General features: G+C 38.6%; 1 protein-coding gene across 3 annotated transcripts in view; it reads left to right on the top strand.

Annotated features, from left to right (window-relative positions):
- The window catches only part of GPR63 (G protein-coupled receptor 63), a 377,175-nt gene that overhangs the window by 2,018 nt on the left and 353,260 nt on the right, over positions 1-21,897 (top strand). For 2 of the 3 annotated variants that reach the window (XR_011328428.1, XM_069804901.1), the window contains exons 2-3: positions 15,371-15,456; positions 20,235-20,312. The gene's annotated coding sequence lies outside the window, so the exon portion shown is untranslated. The remainder of the gene's footprint in view (positions 1-15,370; positions 15,457-20,234; positions 20,313-21,897) is intronic. The other variant, XM_069804902.1, reaches the window with a different exon arrangement.

Here is a 21,897-nt window from a genome sequence, read left to right as displayed (position 1 = left end):
TTTTTTTTTTTTTTTAACTGAGAAGATAAATGAGACTGTGGATATTAGTAGATCATATGCAAGGTCTGCCTTCTCAGAGGAAACGGGAAGAAGCCAAGATGGGCTGTATTAATTTCTGATTTTCTTCTTGTATACTACGATGTGTAGATGACTTTTGTCAGACGGTGCTGATCAGGCTATGCTCGTATGCTTCTCTGCATGTGCCCCTTTTATAGTCTTCCTCTAAGAATAACAGCAGACAAAGCCTGGGGAGGCTATGACCACTTCTCTACCGGTTAATTAAATGTACCCAAGACTGTTTTCTGGTCCTGAAGCCAACTGGCACGGATTAGCCCTTGTCAATGCTGCTAAACTCTCCTGCCTTCCAGAATGGGATAGCTGAATGCAAGCTACTGGTTGGGACTGGATCCTGGCTTGTGTTAAATCTGAAATCATGCCCTAGAATTGCTTGGGAGAGCTGTAGCTGGCCTGGGTTAGAAGGATGCTGTGCTGGTCTGTAGCAGTTCAGCGGTCTGCGTGACTGAGTAAGTTCCATTGCCCGGGAATGGTTCCTGGCATTGCTTGATTTACTATTGTGGACAGTCTGTCAGTAACGCTGTAAGTATCCTCTCTTAACTCTGTGCTCAATCACAGTGATCTAATTTCCCTGCATTGAGGATCTCTGGCACTATAAAATGCTACTTTTCATAGTCAGCTGCTTAGAACTGCCAGAGCTGCTTTCTTCTCCACTTGTACTGGTGGGTGAAGAGGGAGTAGGTGAAGGCTTGGCGGCTCTCCCACTTGCCCATAAGGGAGGGGTAAATAGGATCAGGGAAAGGTTTACATGACTTGATCTGCTTGTCTGGGAATGTACTCCCAGAGCAATGCATGTCTGTAAGCAGTCCTGAGGGCTTGATGCGAACAGTCCATGGCCTGCATTGTCATGCTATTTTGCTACTTTCCTAATTATTTTGTTACAAGTAACAAGTTGGGCAGAGCAAGTTTTTTTGTTGTTCTTTTTTTTGTTTTTTTTTAACACTCTGAAGATTATTTACTTCTAGATGCCTGGAGAGATTACTAGCCTGTTCAAATTATTAGAATAGATGTTTAAAATAAATCATTGTGGAGTCTCATCATGCTTGCTGTCTTTTTTGCCGCTGAAATTATGAACAAAGTCTGTATGCTTCATAACATTTCTGTGAGTGTGCGTTTTGGTTCATGTTTTTGCAGTATCTCACTGTTTGTTTCAATAACGTAATGGTGAGTGTGCATTATATTTTATGCTGTGCTTGCTTTTTGAGTATCGATACGTGTAGTTAATCTCACATAATAGTCTCATAAATAAATTTCAAAGCAATTCTAACGGATGTCAGGCTTAATTGTTACAAATGAGGAAAGTGAGGCAAGAGGAAGTGCCGAAGGAATATCTAAGGAATCCTAGTTGTAGGATCCAGAAGTAGAATCTCAGACTGAAAACTGATCTGTCAGGTCGCACTCCCTCTCATAGACATATAAAATACTTTAATAGAATGGTGTATTTTTTCTCTATATTTGCTGGTAGCTGTTATTTTGCTAACTTAGCTAGTAGCGCAGTTTGAACTTAAATAGGAAAATTGTTTAGTCACCTCATTTCCAGTTGAGGTTAACGCTTAGATACTTACCTAAACCTTACATATGCGACAGGACTTGGTAAATGCTTTGAAGTACTTTCCCAAACAAGCAGCTTGTCTCAGTGAAATTCCAGTCAATTTCATTTGAATGAAATTTCATAAAATACAAATCTTAACATTGAGACATTTCAACGTGTACTTTAGGAGAAAGGTGGGCTGTCCTTTTCTTCTGCCTCTGTGTAAAAGCACTGATTCAGTATTTATGCTTAGGCACATGTTGAAGTGTCTGAGGACTCCCACTGGTTCGAATGGCGCTTAGAGAAATCTCTTGCATAACTGTAACCTAATTTACCTCAATCTAGATGTATATTATACACAAGCTGTGTTTAAAAAAAATATTGTTAAGACCACATAAGCACAGAAGTGTTTAGAAATTTAAAGCTTTGAAGTGGTGATGATGTGGCCTTTGGGAGCTGTGCTTTATACTATCTAGGATCCGTTTTTTTTCAGAGCACTTAGCACCTCAAATTGGGCAACCAAAATTAGTGGATGGTTATGATTTTTGCATCTCTTCCTTGATTTTCTCCTTGGAGTTACTAAGGCAAGGTTTGAATTGTGTTGATTAAATATGACATGGTGACACACAATAATTGTGGAGAAAGCAAGGTTTTGAACAGTTGTTCATCTTGGTGAGCACAGGGCCTTCTAAAGGAAACTGGATTCTGTGTGGATAAGTAGTATTTAGCCATGTAGTTAACGCCTGTCATAGAATTTAATTACAGTTCTATAACTGCTACTTCTCAAGTCTTCAGCGCTTGACTTTCAAACCCTAATAGCATTCATTTTTTAACAATAGTTTTTGGCTGTGTAATTTTACCAGTGCTTTTTTTTTATCCCTGAAGCAAATGGGAGCAAAAGGAGTATTTCTTTTTCTGTGGTATCTTTGATCACTTCTTACATCCTTAGCAGAGTTAGAACCTCTAAATGCTAGTTCAGGCTGTAACTGTCCGAGCTGTAGCAGTAGGTCATGATCCATATGTGGATTGACAATGAAGGGAAATAGCATGGTTTATACATGGATTATGAAATGACCCACATTACGTCATAATCTTTATATAATATAATATAGCTGACTTAAGGATGATGGTGAAACTTTGAGGCTTACTTTCCATTCTGTTGTCCGCAGGACAATGCTGTCTGGTGACTTTAATGTTGTTTTCCCTGCAATATTTTACTCTTACTGACCTGTTTCTTCTGGGCCATTGTGTTGCCCAGCTGTTGCCTGCGTTATTCTGCCAGATCCTTCTCTTGGTTCATTTAGTATATAGTTTCTAGTTGCTAGTCACTTTAGTTGGCCAGTTAGAATATTTTATCCTAATCTAGTTTGCAGCCCTCTAGTTGCATGGGTCAGGTCAGCTGGCCAAGAAGATCAGGTCAAGAAAGCAAACAGGAAACAGTCTTTCAGATCCAGTGCTCAGATTTAACAGGCTGTGGTGAAGGAATAATCGCTGTTATAGCCTAAGTGGACTGAGGGTGGAGCATAGAACTATAGAATAATTGAGATTGGAAGAGACCTCAGGAGGTCATGCGGGCCGCCACTCTGCTCAGTGCTGAGCCAGATTGAAAGTTAGATGAGATTGCTCAGGATCATGTCCGCTTGAGTTTTGAACATTGCTAAGGACAGAGATTCTTCAATCTCTGTGAGTAACCTGTTGCATTGTTTGACCACTCTCACTATAAATCTTTTTTTCCTAACGCCTAATTGAAGTTACCCACACTGTAGCATGTGTGTATTGTCCCTCATCCTTTGCTGTGAACCTCCAAGAAGAATCTGGTTCTTGTGCTCATTAAAAACAACAGATTTCTTTCAGGAGCTTAGTAACATGCTCTCTGTCAGGAATATATATTACTTTTGCCAAACACATAAAAACCAATCCTTTTCCAGCCAGTCTTGCAGACCTTACTCAATAGCATGCTGATCAAATAAGTTGAATTACTTTTTTTTTCTTATGTGGGCAAAATGAAAATTTTTTGCTAGCCTTGCTTTTTGAAACAGATGAGATGTTTGAAATGTCTCCTTTCTTTCTCCCACATGAGCATGCATTGTATTTTTCCAGCAGGTGCCTGCCTCATTATGTGCAGTGAATGGATGCTGGTGGTTTAGGAGGTAAATCTGTGTCTTCAATTTGAGCTTCTGAAAGCTAGCTATCTTGTCCCTTGATTTCTTTCAACCTCATTAGGTGTATGGACCCCTGCATAGCAAATTTAAACCCACTGACAATAGGCTACCTTTCAGGGATCTGTTAGAAATAATCTGCAGAGCACTATGGTGACACTGAGGAAGTCTCAACTAGCCTTCCAGGCACAGTCAGTGGAGAAAAACAAGCTTGTCCAGAGAGTGGTTTATCCCACCTATGGCTGAATTACTTGCTCAGTGTCTTTGTCTCAATGGCTCTTTTAGCCTTCCTATCCAGCTTTTAGGGCAGCTACATTTAAGCAAGATTAATCCTCAGTGAGCATCTTTGCAGTCCTTTTATTTTCTTGTCATTATTCAATATATGGTCACATGCCTTATTTACAACCCATTCTGAATGCTTAATAATTAACTTTAACATGTGTTTCTTCTGTGGTGGTGTTTGTCCTTATAATATCTCAGTTCTTCAGGAACATTAAATTATCTTCATTACCTCACTATCTTGTGCAAGCTATCTTCTCATTTTGAAAACAGGAGAAGGGGAAAAAATGGTAGAAAAAAAGTTCACAAACAAGAGGTGTTCAGTTTGGGTTGCTTTGGGCACAAGGTGAAAACTTTGCAACAAAGCAGGAGAAAAAAAATGTGTATTTTTAATGCAAATTGTGAAATAATAATCCTGCTGTTCTAAAGCTGTCTTAAAACTTCAAAACCTGATACTACTTAGAAGTGGCTGTTGCTACAAGTTTTCTGCATCAGTAGTGTAATTCATGAAATTATCCCTTTCAAAGGATTGTACAGGGTTCATTGTGTGTAATGATAGGAGAGTATGATATCTTGTGAAAAATAGAGATGACTTTTTTATGTCAAAGACTTGAAAAGTAATTTGAAAACACATGATATTATATGTTGATTAAGTTCTTATCTTCAGTAGATAATACTCCAACAAGCCTTTTATTACTTGATCATTTTGATTTAGGCTCTTCTGTCAGTTGTCACTTCTGAATTTTCTTTAGACATTTTTCTGGAGTCTTACATGATATTTGTGGATATGTTTAGAAATACACGCACATAATGTATTCATGATATTTTGACTCCTGTATCACTAACTGTATGTGTATACGCTGTTGCATATATAAACTCCAAAGTGCAGATAGTGATTTCAAATTGTATTTGTATCCAAATTTCCTGTGCTTCATCTTACTACCGAAATGATTTTAAGAAACAAAGTAAAAAATCTCCAAACCAAAACCCAAACTTCCCACATCTAGCCAAAGACATGCTGTGAAACGTTGAAGGAATATGTGTGTTATGTTTGCGCTTCCGTTCTCTCAGAAATGCATACATGCATACTGGTACCCCAGACCTTTGTATGCTTGTATTGAGTACTCTGGAAAAATTTGTGTTTGGCCTGGAGACGAACTGCCTGTTTATTTTTGGAGGAAAATCAGCTGAGTAGCAGTGGGGCCTCCCACCTCTTGCCTTATTTCTGATTTGAAGAGTTCATGAGTTGGTAGACCTGAGAAGTTAATTCCGTCCTTCACACTACTGAATTCATTCAGCATGTCTGCTCAGGCTCCAAGTGTGTCATTTATGATAAGGAGGTGACATTTGAAAGAAATTTGGCAATATTTAATACTGACTCATAAAGGCATGTTCAGAGTATTTATAACAGGGAGAGGTTGTACTATGCTTTACTGGTATATTGGGACATCTGCATCTGCCATAAGAAATTTCCATTGCATTTATTATGAGGATAGCGACAAGGCTGAGTGCATTTGTTGACTGAAGTTAAGAGTCTTTTTCCTCCCTGTTCCCTTCATTTTGATAAGAAGGCAAGTTCTGACTGCATTTATCTTTTCTGGAAATATCAAATCAAAGCATGAAATCTCAGGTAATAGCACTTCTGCTGTTAAACTGCTAGAACCAAATGGACTGGATTAAATGTGTGTTTTCAAGGCCACCGCAAATGATAGACTTGAAAAAGCGTCTCCACGGTACACTGGCAATATGGTGATACACTTCGAGCTATCATCAGCAAGACTGAAAATGTAATAGCCCCTGTATATTCTCTTTGGTTTCCCCACTGTTTTCAAAGTCTATCTCTGTTCCTGCGTATGCAGCTATTTGAATAATCAGATTCTTCATTTCTTGATGCCAATATAAATTAATATGAATTAGGCATTGGCTCAGGGACTGACCAGTCACTTCGGTGGTCTTCCAAGATTTCGCACTTCTAAAGCGGTGAGGAAGATGGATGATTTCGATTCCATTATGGTGTTTCATGGGCTCCTGGCAAACTCCAGAGCACGCTGAGGATCCCAGTGTCCTAACTCCAGGAAGGGGTGGCCTGGTGAATCACTCCTGAGGTAGGCTGGTGTCAGCCATTGACAGGGCAATTTCTATAGTTTTCTGAAAACAGAATTGTGGAATGTACCTCTTGAGCATTATGCAGCTCTTGTATAGAAGCATACATCCTAGTCAGTTGTTCAGGCAGTACAGATGTATGCAGAACGACGTAGATATGTAAGAGGTGTAGAGTTCACATACAGTACTGTTAAGAAACAAGGTAATTAGAATAGGTATCTGAAATGGTTTAGATGAATTTGCTTTCCAGAAATGCATATTCTGTCTGACTGCTGAGTAAACTTATGGGATTACCTCAAAGCTGTGTTGAAACTAAGGAATAAAATGTGTGTGTGGGGGGAAAAACAGATGCTAATAAGGAAGCAGACTTCCTTAAGGTCTTAAGTTGGGGCTTCGTATTGATGAGCACTTACTAAAGTTGCCAGACATTTCCAAAAGGCCTACCCAGTTCACTACACAGCCAGTCTGGAGTCTGCGATATCACTGTGTTCTAAGTATTTCAAAGAGCTGTCATCTACATCATGAAAAAGATTAAACTCATTCTTTGAAAATGTTTTCCAAAATATATGTAATCGACTGTATGTATCAGTTAATTAAAAGCCTGTTTCCTGACAACTTGCTGTGGTCACTCATATAACATACATATAGTTGAATATATAAGTGATTTTAGACTAATATTTGTGACTTTGACCCATTTCTTCCCTCACCTGGGAGAGAAGACATGAAGAACTGTCATTGCTTCTGTCTGATATAGTCAGCCTGCTTCTTTTTTGGAACCAGCCACCATCAAAGCATCTGAGAAACATTGGTTGTAGTCAACAGTCACGTGGGACTTGTTTGAGGTCTCCAGAGTAAGTGCTACTTTATTAAGTACTTCTAGAGGGATGCTAGCCAATGAACAGCAGTGAGAAACACCACTCGGTACCTCGCCTGAAGAGACCCCTGATTGATGAAAGCTCAAATCTCTCTTCAGTTGCTGTCAGCAGGTCAGGCAATATGGACTTGTATGCCACCACTGTACAGTAGAGTCAGGCAAAGCTATGCAGGTTTATCACTGAAATGGTTCACTGCATGGCAAAATGATTCTGTAGATTAAAGACTGGCTTGTTGTTGATGAGTCTTTGAGGTGTAGGCAAAAAGGAGGTGGTTCTGCTCCACATAACTGGTTAGTTTGCCTGTTAGATAAGAACTAAATTTCCTTTTGCCAGGTTGGAGTTGCCAAATTCATGTAAAATGGTGTACGGTTAAGATGCATTCTGTTATTTTAAGTCATATCCGTTCATCCTGGTGGTAGACGGCCTGATATTACCCAGTTTCATCTTAGCTTGGCTACAGCGTTGGGCAATTGCTTGTTACCCTCCAGTCTCTGAACTGGCTTTCCCGAATATTTTGAATTTGTGATTTTTATGCTCTTAATGATGTTTAAATGTTGCTGTTGGGGACTGTTTTTTTTATATTAGTTTCTACAGATGATATTTATAGTTTTAGATGCAAAACCTGAAGAGTAAGTATTTTTAAGACAAGTGGCTCTACTTTGTAATGTGGTTAACTTTTATTGGGTTTTTTTGACTGCCATAGCATTACATCCCAGGTCTTTGAAATTACTTCTCTTAGAGAAGTCTTAAGAGAACAGGTTGACCTTGTACAGTTCTGAAGGCTCCTTCAGGTGGCTGTGGTGGAACAAAGATGAAAGAAATGTTTTCATTTCTGAAACTCTTGGTGGAAGATGATACACAAGATCTCCTCAGAGCCAGGACTTAGGTCTTCAGCTTTGCTTAGGACTGCAATGTCAGGAAAGAGATGCTGTTTTAACACCTAGAAGTTGAAAGGCTGTGTGCCGTTCTCAGTGTGTGAATCACTTATTCAAGCTAGAGCAGGGAGAGTTTGCGCGCGCCTGTGTGTTAAGAACATTATTGCCTTTCCAGATTCATTTATACGCTCACTAATCATGATGACTGTATGCTGTTTAAAATATAAATGTTTTTGAGCCTATTTCCGGTGTACAGGAGGATATGGTTTGGGAATTTAGCTTTCTGCAACCAGATGGATTATAGCGTTGCTAAGGAAACAGACTATAAATGAAGTGGCAGCTGAGTGTCCCTAGAACATCAGACTGCTTGAAGCTGGTATTTTAAACTCATTTAGGTGGGTAGATAAATTGATGATGCGATGAGAAGTTAATTTCCTGTATTTTATGGTTCGTTGATTTTCATTGCTTTGTTAGTATTTACAAAAGATACCTTAACTTCCCACTCAGACCACCTGGTGTGTGGGTCACTGAACAAAAATTTGCTGTTAAAATTAGAAAACGGACAAAAGCTGTACAGTAAAACAGATTCTAAAATAATCATTAAAACTACTGCTCAGTGGATGGGTAACTGTGTAACAAAGACCTGGCAGCAGTATGGTCCTACTGAAAAACAGGGACTAGGAAGTAAGCTGAGATTCTTCAAAGTACATGGAAAGAATAGAGCTATTATGGACCTGGAGAAGTTACAGATTTTGAACTTAATGTATAAGCTGTTTAATATCTATATTATACCTGTTTGATTAACATACATGAAGTTGCTTAGAGCAAGTGAGTTGAACTGTGTTTTTGATAGTTGCTCTGCCCAAGAAGAGACCTTGGCTCTTTTTGCTAATGCTTTTGCTGAAAATGTATTAGGTTTCCAAACCAAGGTTATTGACTGATTCAGCAGAATTTTTTTTTTTCTTCCCACAGAGAAGGGCAAGCATAGCTAAGCCATTCTAGCTAAGCATGTGGCTGTAGGGATAAAGACTTGACTAAGTAAGCTGAACCCAGAGCACAGACAGCAATCACTGCTGTTGGTAAGATGGACTGACTGGACAAGGGAAAGGCAGGAAGAGTTCTGAATAGCCTGAAATACTTGCAGACCTCAGACTTTTAAAAGCATATAGACAGGATATGGATCCTCCCCCTCCCACTTACCAAGGTCTCCAACTTAAGAGGTAAAGTAACACGCTTATTTCTCATTGCTTGCTTTACTTTTAAGTACCTTGTGTTCCTGCAGTTAAAGTCCCTTCTTTACAGCTTGATGGGCTTGGAAACTGAAATACTAGAGAAGGTAATGGTATCCATGTTCTCAGCCTTGTGCGAGTTGTGATTTAAGATAAAAGGAATGACTAGACTATCTAGATAAGATATATTTAGTATTGCAGCCCCTTCCAAAAGAACCTGGTGATAGCAGATAGATGTATAGTGAAGGGCAACATAAAAACCTAATGCAAGAGTCTGCTTTGCTGTTTTGAAGTTGTATCCCATGCATACAAGGGTGTAAATTCAAGCATACGGGCAAGTGGTTGTAACTTTATTCAGACATATTATTTATGGGGCATGTCTACTCAAAATGAGACTGACGACTGACATGGACTGAATATGCATGAGTTTCACTTCACAGACTATGTTTGCTTAAGAAGAAAAAGAATAAAAGTGGGCTGGGAGGAGAACAGGCAATGGTTGAGTCTGTAGAGCTTTAGAAACTTAGCTACTTGTGTAACAAAAAGGAGATCTGGAAAGGTCTTTGTAAGGCTGAAAATGGTAAGAACTTGGCAAGCAAAGATAGTTTGTGAGCTAAATATGAAATGGAAGGCTGAGGAAGGATTTAAAGTATATACAGGTGGTCGGTAGAATTGCCATTCTATGTTTTCTGAATTGAAATGAAACTGTTTTCAGTAAAACACATTCTGGAAAATGAGTCATTGTTCCAGCAGTGTTAAAACTCTTCAACATGCAGTGTTTAAACTGTTATTTAATGTACATTGGAGAGAACTGTTTCTGGTCTTTTCAGCCAGGAGAAGCATCACTTCTGATTTTGTATGTGTTCTTTTTGATGTCTTGTACTGAATAATGTTAATTTTAACATTAACAATATTTTAGGATTTATAAAGAGATTTATAGAGAGCACAGAGGCAAGGGTTTTGTTTTCTGATCTCTCATGGTGGATGTCATTACAGTTGTTTTCCTATAAATCTCGCCCATAACTTTGAGTTGTTACTGACTTTTGTGTGTTTCAGTGTTTTAAAAAATTGATACAAGTCTCTTGGTCTGAATTTTTCAGTGGTTGCTGAGTAGTTGCAATCGAATTAGAAATTGCGTATTATTTTTATTGTTCTGTTTAGAGTTATCCTGCATGCAAGTTGATCAACTCCATACAGTATTTTCTTAGGATCAGTTTCATATTGAAATTGAGACCAAATAAACTTCTCTGTAACTGAAGAAACACTTTGATATTATTTGCAAAACGAGTGAATTGACCATACTTAAACAGCTTTCGGTTAAGTAGGGAAATACGAACTTGAGCTACCGAAGTGGAAGACAACATAAGTTAATGGGTGACTTCTTCCTGGTAAGGTAATACTTCTGTTTGTAGGTTTGGGATTTTTAGGTTGGTTGGTTTTGGGGGGGTGGGATGGGACAGTGGGATGGCATTTTTTGGTAGGTTTTTTGTTTGGTTTTTTTTTTAATATTAATTAAGTAAACATTAATTAAATAAGTAAAAAAATAGTGTGAAAATCCCTCACTTTTATTACTGAAGGAGCTTTTCCACGAAAACAAGCTTTTCTTAAATACAAGGTTTGTGAACTGGGAACTGCTGTAACTCTATGCATGCGAGACATCTGATTTGGCTACCACTTGTTTAACAGTTCCCAAGTAGCTCAAAACCCCTGAGTAGTGCAAAATCTCTTCAATTAACTGTCAGGTTATTTGTAACAAGGAGTTATAAGGTGCTTAAAAAGATTGTTCCTACAAAGGATTTGTATCCTTCAGTTGATGCACGTATTTGTTTGCTTTGCATTGTTATAAAAAAAAAATCAGAAAAAATTGAAATAGTGATTACTTGTATTACATTAAAACAAAAGCGTGCTTTAAAAATCACCAGATTGACTCATTTAAAGATTTTTTGCTTGTAAATTGAATCAATTTTTTAATCTGTTCGTGATGCATGTTCCAAGCCCTGCCTGTCATTTCTGTTCAGAAATTTAGTGCTTGTTTTGCATAGGGTCTGAACGTCTGTAATATGTCATCTCACCCTGAGAGTTATCCAAATGGGAACTCTCAGTTTAACGATCTTTTTTAATCTCTAGTATGAATAGATTTCTAACTAGGATTGTTCCTCAGAAACAATTGCTATCTTGAAAGTGTTATTCCCATTGTCTGGCATGAGACAAAAATAATTCTGAAGCTATTAAAACAATTAGATGACATGGATAACTATTAAGGAGTAGTTAGTTTATTTAGTCTCTGTTTCTATGTTACGAAAAGTAAGTTACTATTGTAACATGTAGCTGATTATTAATAGACTTATTTAGACTAACAACAAAATATAGGGCAAATCTGGAGAAAAATCAAAGGAACACAAACAACTGTTAGAGTATTTTGTTGCACTAAGCATTTTGGTGTTGGCTCAATAGAGGTGCTAATAAGTATTGAAAAGATACACACATATACATACACATGCACATGTGTGTATGTGTATAAGAAGAAAAGTGTATAATATAAATACATAAATATGTATATAAACTAAATCTATGTTTAGTTCTCAGCTAAATCCTACCCTTGCAGCCTTTAAGTAGTCTCAGAGCAGGATGCTGCAAGCAGCACCATTTCTGTTGCTGAAATAGTCACCTCATTTAACTTGCTACCAGCACCTCTTTTCTGTGAACCAAGTGCCAAGAAGTAAGATCCATAACATCTGTACAGCCGCAAAGCTCTTGGGCAGCAGCAGAATTTGGCTGTAGCTGAATACCTGTGTGAAAGGCAGAATCAGGGCTAATCACTTTGCTCTGGAAACTAAACCACATCCCAGGAACCTATTGTGGGCAGCACACTGTGTGAAAAGAGTAGGAATTTGGTCATTTTAATCACTTTTCCATTAGCATCCCTGCATCTTTTTATAAAAAGATGAATTTTTCTTAAAATCAATTTTGTTTCAAAAAACAGGTATGTTTTTGTGGGAGAGGCAGCTTAATAAATTCCATCAATATAGTATGCTGGTGATGATGGGGTTACCATTTTTATAGGATGAATTTTTTAAGCCCTTGCATTTTGGTAGAAGATAGTGTGCTAACAGCTGTTGTCAAAACTACTGATGAATAGGAAAATCCATCTTCCCCTGTTTTTAGCAGAAAGCAGTGCAGTAGTGTGTCAGCTGTACTGGGGTGCTACAAAAGAGGTAAGAGTGATATAATACAAGGAGCCTTTAGATCTTTACCTTATGGTATATGAAGGTGAAACATCTTTACAGAACTCAATCTTCCATTCAGAGAATATACTGGAGAAGTTGCTCTAGTTGAAAAGCCAAAATAGCCTTAGGACAACTCTATTAAAGCTTTCTGACTTAAAGCAGGCTTTTCTACTTGCCTGTTATCTCTGATAGACTGACTTTTTGGTGGAGAAAGGAAGCTTTCAGTATTTCAGTTCATTTTTTCCCATGGTTTGACTTAATATCCCAAGAAAATGTGAAGAAAACTTGCTTAAAAATGGCTGTGGACTAGGTGCAACTAGTTGTAGAGAGCTGTCAGTAAAGTACACAACAAAAGTTATGACTAATTTGAAAAGCAATGGTATATTGAAAACATTTCAGAATATTTTTAAGACCTTCTCTAGCCTGTTGCTAAGTCTTTAACATAATCTGAACGCTTGTGGGAAATGTTTTTAAGTTTAATGGTGTTTAAGATCTCTGTGATTTTTAGTTCTGCTATTTCAGTTCTTTGGAAATGACAGTTGCTGGTTTGGGGAATCGAAATAGACCTAATAAGATGCAAATTCCTCCAAGATCATCAGTAATTACAAGTTTTGCAATGTTCTCGCTTATGGCAAAGCAGCCTTGAATATAAATACCTCTTAGTATATAGAAGCCAAATGTAGATCTTATGCCTTGATCTGTGTACCCCAACATCTCACAGCTTCAGGCCAAAAATGTAAAGCTTTTAGATTTGCTTGCCAGGGTCTGTTTTTGTCCAGATCAATCCTTCTGCTTCAGGATTGTGGAGCTGGGTTCAGGAGTGAGTGAGTGAATGAGGAAGAGATCAGGACTACCCTTTCAGTAGCTCTGCCAGCTCTAAATGTTGGTATCATCAAGGCTGTAGTTCCATAAGTAGAGCTCTTTGCAGGTACAGGAATCCTTGCATTCAAATTTCATTGCAGGATCATGAAGGGTTACAGAGCTTTCCTCCTCTGTTCTTACAAAAAAACCTGACTAATCATTTATTGGGGGGGGGGGGGGGGGGGGGGGGAGGAATGTAGTTTGGAAACAGTGTTAACCCCTGATTGCCAACAGAAAACTACCCAAAGCAGTTTTACCCAGTTAAGAGCAAGCTCTGCAAGGTACTCAAATTTAGTAAAATTATCCAGATTTACTTTGGAAAAGTGCTTTTATTTTTTTTTCCTTCTTGGAGGCTTGAAGTGGAAGAACTTTCTAGTTTCTGGTGGTGTTTTGGATGCTTTTCTAAATTGATTTTAAAGATAGTTTCATTAAAAGTTGGAAATACTTTCTGTAAACACGTAAGTAGAGAGAAGAAAAGGTTCTTATGTTAGAGAATGTGCTTGTCTTGTGGGAAGATCTGACAGGTTGTTGCTGTATTTAATCTGTCCAAGTTCAGTTCCTGGCAGTCTTCTGCCTGCTTGCAAGCCTAGTCGCTTCTTTGACACTTCAGAAAGCCTAAGAGGGAAAATTAACAGTTTATAATACTTATCTTGCTAAAGAGGGAACAAACCAAGTGGTTAAAGTCTATAACTAATGGCTATATTTTATCTCTTTTATACATAACTAAATCTGGGACTTGTGTTTTTCCTTCCCACCTTGTTCTCTGGAATAAATGTACAGATCAAATTTTTGTGCTAATGGGAAACAATTTGTATTAATAGATTATCAGAAAAATCTTTCAGACACTGAGTTCCATTGAGGCTAGATAATGGGTTTGGTCTGCAGAAGGCAGTTTTCTCAGCAGGCGCCAGTCTGGCAAATCAGGCCTTACGTTTTGGGTGTTTGAAGTTAAGTTGGTTGCAGATACAGAAACTCAGCACTTGAATGGTTGGAGGAACCAGGAGATTATGAGTGGTCTTAAAGTACAGTTTGTTTTTATTGCTTCCCTTGTAGAAAGTCATTGTAAACTCAATGGCTGGTTTGTTCTTCACCTTCGTGTACAGCATTTATTTAAAAACTTGTTCCTGAAGGATCCTGACATCTTTTGCTCCAGTGTGGAGGTGATTTACAGATGTTCCAAAAGCTTCTTCTGGCAGAAATTAAAATTGTGTAGCCTTTTGAAAACTAGCATGTAAAAGTGTCTGTGTCCCATGTCTTTGTTCTTTTGATTTTTATATATAAACATTTATAAATAAATTGGGTCACTGGGATCTTTTAGTGTGACATAAACTCAGCTTTCAAGGCTCGCTGAAATTTTCTGGCTTCCTTCTGAGAGTATATGGAAAAGCTACGCTGAAAATTGATATTCTCAGTTAACAAGAAGTATGTCATGATGGAATATGCAGTTTTTAGCTATGTTAGGCCCAGTTTACAGAAATAATTTTAAATACTTGAGGCATAATAACATTGTGCTGGTGATTGATTGGTATGAGAGCATGTAGAGGAAGTGCTGAGATCCTGTATTGAAATTTTCATGGTTTAGTCTTCCTCTCTAGACCTGTTTTCTTGCCCTTGTTTTTCTGATACTGTTATACTGATATCTTTGCCATTTGGGGAAAATTTATTCAGATTCTTTATGATGTTCAGTAGCACCCTGTGGATTTAAATGAAATTTTTTTTCTGAGAGGCTTTGGGAGTCTCAAGATCAGGTTAAGGCTAAGCATGTATTTTAATAGATCCAGTAAGACTTATGGCAGCTAACTGCAGCACATGCTTGTCTACAAATTAAATAAATGCATCTGAATGAGAATGAAAACAACAGGTTACTCCAGTCCTGGCAAATGTTACTATTAAATGGTGAGATTCTTATGCTCCACAGGTGAGATAGCTGAGGATCTCTTTGGCTTGATGAAACTTAGGTGTCTTAGTCCTGTCTAAGGTCTATACCTTCTGCAAGAAAGGAGCACGTGATCTGCCTTTTGTCAGGAGACACAGCGTGTTCTACCTCTCCCAATAAAAGTAAAGTTCTCTTACAGGAAAAACTTTTGCGATTCTGATCTTGTTCTGCCTGAAGTGTAAATATGTCACCAACTTTTTTTTTTTTTTTTTTTGGACAGGTTATTTGGAAAGGGAATGCTTTGCTGAACAGAACAGCACAAGATGGCTTATGATTCCTGCTCTTCATGGGAGCCTGTCTGGATTGGTATGCTTTTTTATTTTTTTAAATTTTTATTTGGTTTTTTTTTTTGTTAAACTGACATGTAGTGATTGCATGTATAATCCAAAGGTCCACTTAAAATTTGGGAAGCCAAGCATTTAGAAAGCTTCTAACTTGTTAGTTGTATGTTAATAACTAGGTGGAGACTATGAATTAATACTATGTTTTCAATAATATTTTCAATGTTTACTGTTCTTGGTACTACACTATTCAGTTAGCTCTTCAAGATTAATATGGTTAATATGACCCTTGTACTAGTGGGAAAGTTAGAAGTCAGGGGGAATATTGTGAGAGTACTAGAAATGAACCTAGAACTGCGGAAGTCCTTTCACATGATCTACAAATTGAGAACATGATTTTTCCCAAGAGCTAAGAAAATAGAGTTATTCTTTACATTTTGCATATTTGTGGTTTAGAATAGTAATAATGATTCCCATGGCTGACATTTCTTGACAGTTAATGGCTCTCTGAATTAAGGACAGCAAGAAATATCCTCAAGAGGGCAATTAGTTGTACTTAATGACCCAAAGCAGAGGTTGCTGTTTGCCACAATATTTTCCTATGAAAATTGCCACAGTAGTGTTTGTAGAGTGGAAAAAAGGAAAATTTCCTAAATTAAACTAATGCCTCTTGTGAATAGTTTTATGGGTCATCTACTCATGCAGAGTAGTTGATTAGTTTCAATTTAGGATATGTAAATGAGTATTAAAACTGAAAACTGCTAGTTCCTTTTAGGAGGAACAGTTAGGTGAGTAAGAACATTGTCCCTGCTGATTTGTGCTCTGACTCATGCTTTGCACTGGCTTTAGCAGAAAGGATTCCACTGCAATACGTTCCTGCCTCTGCTTAATGGCATAGGAAACAATGCTTGGTTCATACTGAGAGGGGAGTATGTCCTGGGCAGCTTTGTACAATAATGGGCTGTCAGAGAGCACATACTTGAGTATTTTCTATCAACACATAAATTTTCTTAAACACAAAATAAGTCCATGGCTTTCACATTTGTTGTTGACTTTATCCTTTTCCCCTAAAAATATTTTGCTTTTAAAATGTTTTTTATGTTGCAAAAATTGTTTTTGCCAAAGTTTACCTTCCAAATAAAACCATCGATAGTAGCTATAAAGCATGCAGAAGCTTCCCATTTGTGACCAGTCAAAATATCCCCAAGAAACAGGATCACTGTAACAGGCATTGCTAGCTTCAGGGTTCTGAATAAGAATGATTTCTATGTGCTGGACCAAATCTTGATGCTGGGCACTACATAAAATATACTTACTTTTAGCAGATAAATTTAATAAATCATTGAACATTTTGGCAGCTGTTCATAGTGTGTTCTGATCTGCATTAAACATGACTGTTATTATGGCACTGTTATGTTCCTTCTTTTGTCTATGTTGGAGTTACTGGTTTTGACTGATGTTGGCTATAATAAAAGATATAATCTTTTATTTCTGGTTGAGCATGCTATCCAAATTTTGAACAGAAACCTTTTAGCTTCAAAAGCTGTTAAAAACAGACGCCATAGTTCTAGAAATAATTATATTTGATGAATGAAATTTGTGTGTTATTTAGCTTTAAGTGTGTACTTCATTGAAATAATTGTGTCTGTTATGTTCCATAAAAAGAAAGTTGCATATGAGTGAGAACCTTGCTTGAGAGAAAATGTGCATACCCAGTAATTTTCAGCACTGAAATGGAAAAAAAGTGATTGTGTGAAGCTTTTTTGCATCTGAAAAGAATCAGGAAGAATACATGTTCCAAAAGTGAGAATGCTGTGACGAAAAGGTATCTGCCTCTTGCTTGAGTACTTTGACCATCAATAAGCTTACCTATTTAAACTGTCAAAGCATGGTTGTCTTTTACAAGCTATGTGATTACCATTTAGCAATGACTCTGGCTTTGAAATTATAGGATCTGTCTTTCTCAAAGAGCAAGTGAGGACTGAAATGAAATTGCTGTGAAGTTATCTTATTGGTCCCTTTCAGCTTGTATTTCTATCCGTACATAATTTGGGGGAAGTTGGAAGGGTAGAAAGAAGGATGCCTTACATAATTTTTGGGAAGCTGGAAGGGTAGGAAGAAGGATGGAGGCGAGGCGCATGTTTAATAATAATGTGGATGTTCATGGCAGAAGCCCTTTAAGTAGGGAGAAAAAAAAAAAAGGAAAAAATTATGTATCACTGCTACAGAAGGGATCCTCTTGAATTTATTGGCTGAATTGTCAATCACTTTTATGGAGGATGATAACCAAGAAAGAGCATAGCTAAGTTGCCTGCAGGTTAAATAAGTGTAACTCCAAAGCACGTGTGAGCATGCAGATTCAGTATGCGGTGCACAGAGAGATTTTCATACCTCAGAGTGATAAACAGTACAGAGAAGGATGCTGCCTGGAAACCATCAGGAAGCAACGAACACAGGAGCAACACTCAAGAGTTTCTTTCTACCTGGGTTCCAAAGCCTGCAGTCTTCTTATTAGGTTAGGCGTCTTGTTTGCAACAGCTGATCACCACTCACTCTTTCGTCCTTCTTGAAAAGAAGATGTGGCTGATGACTTATGCAACAGCCAAATGGCTAACACTCGCTTCCCACTTCAAGCACTTGGCTAGGTCCAGGCAGCAGCTTGCATGAGGTCATTCTCCTCCTCTTCTCTTAACACTGTACAGAAAAGCATACAGGCTTCACCCTGAGGGGAGGAAGCACAAAACAGGAAGTAGCTATTTGCTTAGAGAGCTGGCATGGTGATAGAGCATGAGATTATTTTTCTTAGTCACTTTTTCTGGATTTGTTAGGAATAGTCTATAGACACCTGTGAGTCCTTTGTCCGTAGCTGTATACTGGATGCTGCTGGCTTGAGAAATGCAGGGTAGTACAATCTTTTTGAACACTTTTGCTCCTGCTCTCCTTGTCTGGTTCCTTCTGTTTAGAAGGACAATTTGTCATAAAGCAGTATTTTCTAAAACTTTGATTCTTTACCTTGGAACATTTGCAGTTTGTTTTGGTTTGGTTTTTCCTCTTTAGAGCTTTTATGATACATGTTATCTGGGGCTCTGCTGAACTTCATACTGCAGAGTGTAAAGTTGTGTGGCATAAATATGTTTAAAGAGCTGTAAAATTAACCTAAGTGAGCAAATTCTGTTGTATGTATTTAAAGTTAGTCAAGTAACTGCATGTATGTGCTCAAAATGTCTGTATTCAAATCAGATGGCTGTGTACCCTTTGCAGTCAGCACAGGGAGATAGGCACTTCATGAGGGTGATTCACCTCTTCCTGACATGGACATCTGTATAAAGATCATGTGAAATATGTCCTAAATTGCCTTCTAAATCCACTGAAGCTCTATGGCACCCACAGCATCCTGTGGCACGTATTTTCATAATTAATTGTGAAATAATTTCCAGTTCTGGGCTCCTCAGTTCAAGAGAGACATGCACGTACTGGATAGAGTCCAGTGAAGGGCTACAAAGATGATGACAAGACTGGAGTGTCTCTTCTGTGACGAAAGCCTGAGAGAGCTGGGACTGTTCAGCCTGAAGCAGAGAAGGCTCAGGGGGATCTTATCAATGTATATAAATACCTGTAGGGAGAGTGCAAAGAGGACAGGTTCTTTTCGGCAGTGCCCAGTGGCAGGACCAGAGGCAATGGGCACAATCTCTAACACCAGAGGTTCCCCCTGAACATCAGGAAATAATTTTTACTGTGAGGGTGACTGAGCACTGGCACAGGTTGCCCAGCGAGGTTGTGGAGTCTCCATCCATGGAGGTACTCAAAAGCCATCTAGGCATGGTCCTGGGCAACTGACTCTAGGTGTCCCTGCTTGAGCAGAGGGGTTGGACAAGGTGACCTCTAGAGGTCCCTTCCAACCTCAGCCATTCTGGGATTTTGTGATTCCTTTGGCTTTTCCAATTCTTATATTATGAGAGACAGCATTCACATTCCCTGTGCCACTAACAATTCTGTAGACCTCCATGATAACTTTTTTTTGGTCACTTTTGAATGGAGATCAGATGGAGCAGAACTGAACATAGTACTGAAAATAAAAGGTGCCGTGGATGCATACTGTAGCAGGTAGTTTATATAAATATACAGTGTATGTAGATAAGTCCTGCTTTTCTTCTTGGTTTCTTTGCTAACAATTTTAAACACTTGGCTGATGTTTTCCTAAAGCAGACTATCAAAACTTGAAGATCTGTTTTTCTTCTGGGTGGTAATCGTTGATTTAGCATCTGTTACTGTGCAGATAACCTTTTTTCTATACGTGCATAGCTTTACCTCTAGCAACACTGAATTCTATCTGTCAGTCTGTTAGTCACTAGCTGTCATAAGATCCCTCTGTACCTCTTTATAGTTGACCTTTGTTTTTATTAAATTGCTCTGAAAACAGTTTATGTTCATCATAGCAAATGTTATGGTTTCACATTTCTTTCTTCTCCCCTATAGATTGAAGAGCTTGAACCCCAGTATAGATTTTCTTCGTAGGATCATTCTGGTGACCTTTTTCAACTGCAAAACTAACTGCTGCTTCTTTTGTTTCCTATTCTAAAATGATTATTGTCTGTGAGAGAGCTTTACATTTATCTAATGGCAGATTAATTTCTTTTAGAGCCTTGGTGGAGAGACCTTGTCAAGACCAATCAGAAATGCAAAAGTTACCTTTGCTGGCTTATTGTTTATAGAGCTCTAAAAGATACTGCCCTGGGGATCTAATTTTCTGTACTCCATGATTTTAAATCCAGAATTATTTGTTGAATTTATGCTCTTTTGCAGTCCCTGCAGAATGCTACAGATTCCTTCCCTCTTCGGTGTTCTTGGTTTGTGGAGTCATAAACCTCAGTGGAACTTTGGGTGAGATTTTCAAGTTCATTGCTAAAATTCTTGCTTATTTATCCTGGAAAGCTGTGTTAACCTTTCTGCTGTTGGTTACAGATTTTATTCTAACAAATATATTAAAGACAACTAGTAAAGGAAAGGTTTATAAAGACCAAAGAAAGAAAAGTTTTGGCTTCTGTATATGCTCTCACTTGTAATTAACATTGAGGCTTTCTCTAGAAGAGTTACTGTAAAATAAAAATGAAAGGGAGAGAATGGAGAGAAAAGGAAAATGTAGAATAAAGTTAACAGAATTTGTTATTTTTGCAAAATTTCAACATATGTACTTAATATACTCTTGCTGAGTTTAAGAATCTTCAAAATATAATAGGATAATATAGAAGATTATGACATTCCCTCCCATTCAAACAGGAAGACCTCTAGAAAGTGGAATTTGTATGACTCTGTATTGGGTTTGCATGGCAAGGTTTTGGTATTGGGGGGGCTACAGGGGTGGCTTCTGTGAGAAGCCACTAGAAGCTTCCCCTGTGTTCGATGGAATCAATGCCAGCTGGCTCCAAGATGGATCTGCCGCTGGCCAAGGCCGAGCCCATCAGCAGTGGTGGTAGCGCCTCTGGGATAATGTATTTAAGATGGTAAAAAGTTACTGCACAACAGCAATGGCAGCTAGAGAGAGGAGTGAGAATATGGGAGAGAAACAGCCCTGCAGACACCTGTGCTGGAGCAGGCTCCTGGCAGGACCTGCAGACCCGTGGAGAGAGGAGCCCATGCTGGAGCAGTCTGTGCCTGAAGGACTGCAGCCCGTGGAAGGGACCCGCGCTGGAGCAGTTCATGAAGAACTGCAGCCTGTGGGAAGGACTCATGTCAGAGAAGTTTGTGGAGGGAGGACTGTCTTCTGTGGGAGGAACCCCACGCAGGGGAAGAGTGTGAGGAATCCTGCCCCTGAGGAGGAAGGATTAGCAGAGACAATGTGTGATAAACTGACCGCAACCCTCACTCCTTGTCCCTCTGTGCTGCTCAGGTGGAGGAGGTGGAGAATTTGGGAGTAAAGTTGAGCCTGGGAAGGAGGGAGGGGTGGAGGAAGGTGTTTTAAGGTTTGGTTTTATTTCTCATTGTTCTACTCTGATTTGATTGGTAATAAATTAAGCTAATTTCCCCAAGTCATGTCTAGTTTTGCCTGTGATGGTAACTGGTGAGTGATCTCTCCCTGTCCTTATCTCAACCCACGAGCCTTTTGTTCTATTTTCTCTCCCCTGCCCAGATGAGGAGGGGAGTGATAGAGTGGCTTTGGTGGGCACCTGGCATCCAGCCAGAGTCAACCCACCACAGACTCAGTGAAATTAAAATGTTTATAATAATATCCCTTCATGATACCATTGAAAATTAAAGGAGATAGAGAGGTTAATAATTTGTCTTAGAAAAAATGCTGAAGGTGATGCGGCCCTGGAAATCATCTAGCAATATTGAGCTTGCAGATAGGAAGGGAATAGCTTTGCTATGGAATGAGAGGAGTGGGTCATAGTGCTGACTGATGTTCCTTGATGAATCCTTGGCAGTAGCCTGAATAGGCTTGCTTTTGGATCACTAGAAGTCCAAACTG

Source organism: Haliaeetus albicilla, chromosome 17 (genome assembly GCF_947461875.1).
Source record: "Haliaeetus albicilla chromosome 17, bHalAlb1.1, whole genome shotgun sequence".
Lineage (NCBI taxonomy): Eukaryota > Metazoa > Chordata > Aves > Accipitriformes > Accipitridae > Haliaeetus > Haliaeetus albicilla.
The sequence above is the reverse complement of the archived record's forward strand: the minus strand, read 5'-3'. Positions and strand labels throughout refer to the sequence as shown.